Genomic DNA, 9,083 nt, shown 5'->3' on the forward strand with positions numbered 1-9,083 from the left:
AAAAAAAAAGCATTGGTGGATAAAAAGGACCCCCAACATTTTTTTTCTTACATGTTGTAGCTTGATGAAAAGTCAGCGGAACTCAAAGAAAACCAGAATCTTTAACTTCACCAGAGGACTTTGCCACCATAATTACTACTGCTTGTCAGGTGAAAAGCTTCACCACCAACCAAAACTCTGAAAGTTTCTCTGGAGCCACAGTTGTTTTTTACTTGAAAAAAGTATTTTTTAAATAAACAAAGCATAGATGGAATCAGTTAAAGAAAATATAAATAGTCAGCAGAGGTTGAAAGGAACAAATTAGATTTACTCGAATTACTGTAATTGAGAATTTATTTTTTACTTTTAAAGTAATTAATCCAACCATTTACTTCTACTTGAGGATGGTTTATTTTAAGTATTGTACTTAGTTACATTTAAAATCCCTTTTGTTATTGAGCAAAAAAAAAAAGTGAATGTAAACATGTAAAATAAAATCGTATGATGGAGAAACATTTAAATTTGAGTTATTTGACAATTTATTAAAAATCTTTTTAGCAGCGGCTATAACTATGATGATATATAAATGTTGCTTCAGCCTGAATTTGGGATTTCATTAATAAAATAAGCAGTGGAAAGAGTTTCGTATCCACAGTTTAAGCTGAAATTGAACTCATCTCCTGCTGTGGTGCAGCAGGTGATGAGTTCAGCCTCTGTTACCATAGAGATTTAACCAAGCTCAAAAAAATCTTTCTCTGTTTCTCTGTTATTCAGACTTTCAGCTCATCATAGCAGCAGAAAAGTTAACCTCACTTTGTAGCTCAGCCCTCTGGAAATCCACTGATAAGGCATCAGTACCTTGTAGAATAGAAAATACTTTATTGTCCCCTAGGGGGAATTTGTCATAGTAGCAGCTACCCAAACAGACAATAAATACACATATGTAATAGCTAAGAGAAAAAAAAAAACACCTGAGCTTCTTTTGAATAGAAGTATGACATATGTTCATATCTTCCATTGTTTTAAACATCAAGTTTATGGCGTCTCATGTTTCTGTGAGCAAGAACTGTCTCACTGTAGTCACAAGAATGAACTGTGATCACAATCTAGAGTAGGGCAGTTTCGAAGAGTTTTCCTACCAGCTACTTTGTGGTTTGTTCGACATGTTTTGTTGTTGAATAAGTTGAGCACCGTGGGATGGTCTGAAATGACAGAAATGACAATTTACTCTCTCCAAGTGTTTTAAATATCACGTGCGGACATGTTTTATTTTGTTATTGCATATTAAATTCTGAGGTTCTTTATTTAATTTAGGAGCTTGTTTGAAAAAAAAAAAGAAAAAGTTCCTCTTGCACCACAGAAGAAACAACCCCCTGCTGTAAAACAGTAACTAAGTAACTTTTATTTAAAGTGAACTTTAATGACTTACTTGTTACTTTTACTAGAGGATATTTTTACACAAGTAGTTTTACGTACTTTAGTAAAATGTCAACAGAGTAACTGCACTTTTACTTGAGTACTTTATATTTGATGATCAGATCCCCACACATTTCTAATCAAAGCCTCTCCACTTTCCTGTTTCGTAGACCCTGGAACATGATGTTTTTGTAATTAAACTTTGGTTAACAAAAAAAAGAAAGTCGTGTACCAAGCTGTTTTTCTTTCAGGGGGTTATGTGAGAATAACTTCATTCTTGGTCTCTGTTTTGCCCCACACTTACATATAAGCACTACCTGGAAAGAGGAAATATAGCTACAACTTTTAAAATGAGCAATGTTTAAAGCAAAGTAATGTTGACTTACAACCAGCGCTTTGACTGCAGCCGCTGCTGAGAACTCTGAAATCCTGAAGTGTAAATGAAGAAGATGAATGGCACACAGTTCTGTCACTGTCATGGTAGCCTTTCCACAAGGCTCCAACTTCACACAGTGTGTTTTATTACAATCAGTAACCATGTCTGCTTGCACTGGGGAAAATGTGCAAGAAATAATGATCTGGATGGTCTTGGGGGTCTGAATTGAAGTGTTCCTGTAAGAATTCTACTGGTGTAAGCAATTTATTTCTTAACACATAGTTCATATTGTTTAAGACACCCCATATATCTGCCAAGTGTGATGCGAAATATGGCTTTAATACAGTATCGTGCACACCAGGGGGACAGGGAAATATTTCTACCCCCACCTCCACTCATCCACTCGCCCATTCACCAACCAAAAGTCAGGAGAAACTGAGCTTTAAGAGGGAAGTAACAAAAAAAAGACATGTTTGTTATATCTTTTGATAAACTATAAAAACATGTTTAATATGGTTACAATCAGGGTATAAACATGGACAGGCATATAGAACTCAATTAGACGGTAATTTGTTAGAACAAGCAGAACTAATACTTTTTATGTTTAAACGTTAGCATTTTGATGAAAGAAAATTGAATCAGAATAGATATTACAAACATTTTACTCGTCCTGCTTAGCAACTACAGTTAGGGGAAGCTGATTTTCCGACAATGTGTTCACTAAAAGGGTTAGCAACAGATAACCACATATGTCACAGAAGAACAAAATTTCACTGAGTATGACACATTTAAAATTTTTACAAAAAAAAAAGAAAAATATGCAAAAACATTTGCTACAATTAAAACCAGATGGCAGATAGCAAAACACCGTAGACTAAGTAAAGGGATAACTTCACTTGGCCTGTTAATACAACCTCCACACTGTAAGAAAGGCACAAGTATAAGTTGTTAAGTATAAGTTTGTTAAATTATTTGTGCACCTGCAACCCTGGCTGTATTAAAAAGATTAAGAAAGTATGTAGAATCCAAACTTAAATAGCTAATCCAAATCAAAAAATGCAGGTAAACGAGTCTGTTCTCCCAAAACACCAGCCCATGAAGGGATTTTACATGCACAGAACAACTTATATTTAAGTCTGAAGAATCATTGATCTTTCCTTGTTATTAAAGTAACTACATCTGAAAAGTCAAAAATGCAGTGACAAACCGTCAGGGTCTTTAAAGTGTTCGGAAAGTAGGGGTACAAACTGGCAAAGAAATAAAGTTGAAGCCTGTTTCATTGAACCGTTTTGTTCCCCTACAATACAAAACTGCAGTTATCATTAAAAGCTAGAAGAATAGTTTTGTTCTCCACCTCTTATGTCACCAACAGATTTTATTCATCACAAACAGGTGTAGTTACATTTGAATGGACCTGCCATTTTCATCCCTAAATTTTACTGATGCTTTCTTCCCAACTGAAACATCAGCATCCAATGAAAACTCAGCCAGTGAGTTTTAGACCTTTCCTATGTCCATTTTAACAAACTGAGTTTTAGGTCCTTTCCGACCTGACTGTTGGTCATTAACTGCCAAATACAAGCCATGATGTTATTTATAACCCCAAAAAATATGAAGTAACATTGTGGCCTCTTCATTGTGTTACTGCGCACGTATTGTCCTGTCCTTTAGGTCTTTGGGAAATTGGAAGCCTTTTTAATTCCTTTCTTTTGCAGGAAGAGGCTACCAGATAGGATGTAAGAAGAAAAGAGAGGTGAGAAGGGAAAAAGACAAAAAAAAAAGTGTAGAGGGTGTTTGCTGGTAGAAGCGACTAAAAGCTGGGGGAGGGTTGAGTAAACAGGCATTAATTAAGAGGCGAATATTCTCTTTCATTGCAGTTTTCTTGCTGCAAAGGACTACTTCAGAAGCTCTTTTTTTCTTTCTCCACACCCAAAGCTAATTTTCCCACACGTCAGCCACTCTCCTCTGCCACTGTAAAGCAGTGTGAAGTCACTGTGTGTGCATATGTGTGTAAAAGATTCTGTTTGCTGCAAAGGCCTTGGGCATCTTTAACGCCAATTAAGAAAGGGGGCAGAGAAACCAACCCTGAGCTGAACTAGCAAATGCTGACAGAGAGGAACTGAAAAAGAAGGGAGACAGGAAGGAGGGACGAATCTGCCTACAGTAACTGGGTTACATTATTGTCATTATCACTGGTTAGACATTAAACCAGGAGAGTGACTTTGCTCTATTGAGATTTTATTTTGTTGCAGCTTGTAAGACCTACAATTTCAATGTAATTTAAACATTTTAAAATAGTTGTTTAAGTAGAATTTTGTTGATTTGTTAATGTGAAAGCTTTAAAATTCTGATCTAAATGCTGAAAACTAGCCACCACAGAATAAATGCAGTTCATTTACAGATGATATTCTTTCTTGGTTAGATTTTTTAACTTATTGTATTAAACTGTCAAGTAAAACAAAAACAGATTGGGCATAACATATAATAACATACTGGTTTCAGAAAACAGGCTTATAAGTGCAAAAAAAAAGCTTTGTAGGTATTTATCATAGTTACACTTAATCTAAAAAAAAAGCTGTATGACCCATGCCGTGCCAGTAGGTGGTGAAAATAACTGCAGTCACAACAACAGAATGCAGAGAAATAACATTTTATATTTTACCAAAAACTCAACAAAAATACAGCAGAAAATATCTGCTTTTAAAAATATCCAGAGTAGTGTGAATTCCCCATCCCTACCTTAGCCCAAATTGGCATTGAAACCCTCACAGTTCAATCCATCATTTAACTTTAAGTAGTTTTTTAATTTATTCAAATTTCAGGTAGAAAAGTATTTATTTTAAAATAAAAAAAAAGTTCAGGTTATACAGAAAATAGTTCTACTGGTTTCAGAGTTTCAGATGCAAGGTTACAGGTCTTTAAGTCAGATGTTTCTATATGCATGCATACACACATTTGCAACTCCAGAGGCTGATATTGCATCCAACACTGAGTTCTCATAATAAGGAACATTTTCCAGCTCAGTACTCCTGTACACATATACACACAGTGCAAAACATTACTGTTGAAGAGAGGACCGTCCAACAACTGCACAGAAGCTGCCCCAGCTTTATAGGGCTTCGAGGGGCAGCGGTATAATTAGCTTGCTGCAGGTTCCCAGGCCCTTCTCATTTGTGTCAGCCACCTAGTAATTTTGGTTGTAATATATCTGCTCAGCCTCGTAAGTGATGGCAGTGTATAAAAGAGGGGCAGGAATTGAGAGAGAGAGGAGAATGACACGCTGTTTTGCGATGCTCAACTCCACTGCTTGCATTTCTAATACGATCCTGGCACACTTATTTGTCCAGCTGATATAAATGTCCAAGAAAGGAGGGGAGGAAGAGAGACGGATTGTCAAAATGCGAGAGTGGGAGGGAGGAGAAAACAAGCTGCAATGGGAAGGAAAAGGCAAACAAAATCTGACCTGTCAGTATTACGTGATGGTAGAATCACGTAGCACAAGCATGTTTGTGGCACATAAACAGGCCTACCAAATTATGACAACTTTTTTACTGTTTGTGCAGGAACTGTTGAAACTTTAAAAAGTCAACACACTGAACAAAATAATATAGATAGGGTGCAATTGGAGTGACACAGTGGTTAAAGATATTGCCTCCTAGCAAGAAGGTTGCAGGATCACTTCCCATCTTGGGGCCTTTATGGGTGGAGTTTACATGTCCTCCCTGTGTGCAAGTGGGTTTCCTCTGGTTTCCTCCCACAGAACAAAAACATGCAATTTAGGTTAATTGGTAAATGTAAAATTGTCCCTGAGTGTGAATTGTTGTTTGTTTGTGTCTATGTGTCCCTGTGATGGACGTGCGACCTGTCCAGGGTGTCTCACACAGTGACTGCTGGAGATAGGCACCAGCTCCCCGCGACCCAGAAAGGTAAATAAATAAATAAAAAATAAAATGGATGGATAGGTGCAATTGTCTGTTTTTTTTTTTAAACTCAAAAGTTTAAATGTGAAATTATAAATGCGAACAACTTATAAAAACACACAGGTTTGAATGAACAAATGAACAAATGATCTGATTTGAACAAAATTTGGTAAACATGCTTATCAGATATTTAAATGATTATATTTGCAAGGAGCTGGAATATCTAGAGTGGTCGCCAGAGGGCATAAGTGGTGGAATGACAAGTGGAGTGTTATCAGGCAGTTGCTTGAACAATTAGTTAAAACAGTGACTGAAAGTCATCAAACACAGAGGATTCCTTGTAAATGCATTAGACATAATTTCCAGATGTAATTACCGCATAGTTCTTTTCTCTTGTTTTTTTCCACTGAAGAAGTTCCAGTGCTAGACCAGGACTGGGGCAAGAGTTGGTTCTTTAAAAAATATAATTAAGAATCTGTTTCTTTTTTTTTTATAGCCAGAGCTTTAACTCGAAGCTTTGTTGTTATATCACATTACATCTATTTTGTAGTAAATGATTGATCCTCTCTATGATGAACTCTGAGTTTCTGTAAAAGATCAAAGTGCAGAGATAGAGATAGAGAGATGGAGTTTATTTCCACAGATCACTGGGTTTGTGTCATTATTCCTGCATACAAACTGCAGGAAGATGAAAAATTCTGAGGTCATGTTATTCCAATGCTAATTTCACTTCTTCATGTTAAAGCAAAGTGCTTTGTCTTAAACTAAACATAATAAAAGTAAAACTAACTGCATGTTTTTAAACATGGTGCTCACAACATTTTGTCTTCTTGTTGGTCTTCTTGAGCCCACCCCCTGCTCCTGATAAAAGCAATTCTTTGCTCTGGTCCAGCAAAAAGTTGGCATTGACTAACGTCTTCTTTTTTTTTTTTTGGTGCCAGAGCCAGACCTTACAGTGGTGGAAACAGAAAACAGCTGGTGCTAAGTGAGCTCTGGCTCCAGTGAAGCACTGGGACCTGTTTGGTAGGAAAACCCTCTTTGTGGGGTTGCATTAGGCCTGGTGCTCTGTAACTGGCACTGGATTTTCTTAAGCTTACACAAAATCCTGCACAAAAGAAAGGAAATACAGTGTAAACTTTCAGATAATAACTATGTTTTTGGATACTTTTAAACAATTTTCTTGCAAAATTCAAAGTTTCCTTTGCATTCATTTAAAGCTTGCCTTCTTTCACTTTAGATGGATGGTAAAACTAACGAGCCACTTTCTCAATACAGTTCTGCAATGTTGCCACAAGGTTGAGCCCATCTTTATACAACCTCTGGCTGCTTGTATATGCACCAATCAAATCAGCCATGCCTTGCTGAGAAGTGAGCTTTCATAAATGAAGCGGAATTGCAGAACCATAGGAGGTGTGGAGTACAACTCGCATGTTGACATTTGACAATACAAATAAAATGTGTGTCAGACATCTTTTATTTTAATTCACGCTGCAGGTGGGTCATGGCAACTATATGACCACTTTAGTGGGTCATCTCTACTTCCCAGCCTTGAGCTGCAGTTACAGCTTATCCTTACATTTATAGACAATTATGGTTCTGTCCCTACTTCACTGGTGGCTCAGAGGCATAACAGCAGTGGGTTGACTTCAACCCCCTTACATAAATAAAATCAAGACTAGAAGAAGGGCTGGCTGGCTTGCAAGTGTTTTGTGAAAGTGAATTCAGAACCCCCTCCCCCTCCCCCCATGTTCATAGTACATCAGTTTTCATCAGGAATTTACCCGACAGTTCTTGAAAAGTAGTGAGGTTGTAAGACAGAGATGAGTGTTGCAATATGTTGGCACTGCATGCTGGGTTGTTTCTCTGTAATTGTTTGTAACATCATGCATGAGTTTGAAAAGGTTAGTGAGCTCCCACTTTCTCTCGAGGTGTGTGTGTGTTTGTGTGTATTGATAGCTTGGCTGCAGGATACAGTCAGTGTGTCTTGCACTTGTCTGTGTAAGAACAGATGCTAGTGGCAAGCCCCAGGGCTGCCTTCGAGGCTTTGTACACTCGGGAGATGCACACACCTGACATGCAGCCATGTATGCACATCACCCCGTGCACACGTACATATATATGCAGAAAACACAATCAAGGAAACATGTTTTGTGAATAGCTGCATTAACAAAGGACTTTCTGATCAATGCCACTGGACTAATGACAACTCTTTAAGACAGAAAAATAAATCCTTGTTAACTTGTCATTTGAACCCACATAAACATTTGAGAACTTGCTGTCTTTCTCAGCTGTTTTGCCACCTACAGATACATTTAACCTGCAAGAGGATAAATGCAGTTAAAATGTAGAAAGGTAGCTGTTAGCTCTACCTAAACACTTATTACTTGGTGTTGTAGATTCAGTCTAATTACCTGATGGAGTAGCCTACATGGATTTCTCCTCTGTCTGTCAGTGAACTCAGAGCAAGCCACTCATTATCACAGCCAGACTAGTTTTAGCTGGAGGTTGTGTTTTACTTTCAACACCCTAAGGTGTCATTATGGCTGTCAAAGATAGTCAAGTGGTTGACACACATGCATAAATTCTATCCACACACGTTTGAAAAAGCACCAGTCCTAGGAAAGAAACTGCTAGCTCTACCTGTAGATTACTTTAACGGCTTTCTGCCAAAATAGCAAGTAATCATGTAATTGTCGGTGCCTATTTGCATGTGTTAGTCTGTCTGTGAGCAAAATATCTCAAGAACCACTTGTTGATTTTTAATAAAACTTTTGAAACTTTTAAATGTACATCTGCAACTTCTGGAGTCAATGCTGTTAAAGATGGCTGCCATAGCTAATCAATCTTAGTGGACACAAAAATAGCTATAACTCAAACAGGTTTACAGATAGAACACAGTATTTAATATTTACATTACACGCATTACAATGTGAGCTAAAAGTAATTAAATTTTAAAATAAGTGAAGAGATTATAAGGAATTTTGAGTAATGGGTTAAAATTTGCACTTTTTTAGCATGCAAGTAGGTCTGCAACAATACAGTCTCAACAGTGAAATGAACTTAATATTTTACTGAGTCATTTGGTTTTCTCTAGAGATGCATAAATACCATTATCAGATAATTGTCCAATACCATGTGCGTGTACTCCTACTTGTTTTCATAAAAGAGTTCTGATACCACAGTACCCAATACCACTTTAGGGCAGCGTGATGTTCACATCTCAGCTGAACAGTCAGGTGGAATAGGACAAGCAATGTCAACCATGTAGAGTTATTTAAAAGTGTATCACAGTAAGAAAAGTAAAACAAATGGCAAATGATGCTCAGCAAAGTTATCAAGAGGATAGTCGATGAAATCTATTCTTTCAACACAAGCAATTTGATAAAACATCT

The sequence above is a fragment of the Kryptolebias marmoratus genome, linkage group LG15 (genome assembly GCF_001649575.2).
Source record: "Kryptolebias marmoratus isolate JLee-2015 linkage group LG15, ASM164957v2, whole genome shotgun sequence".
Taxonomy (NCBI): Eukaryota; Metazoa; Chordata; class Actinopteri; order Cyprinodontiformes; family Rivulidae; genus Kryptolebias; species Kryptolebias marmoratus.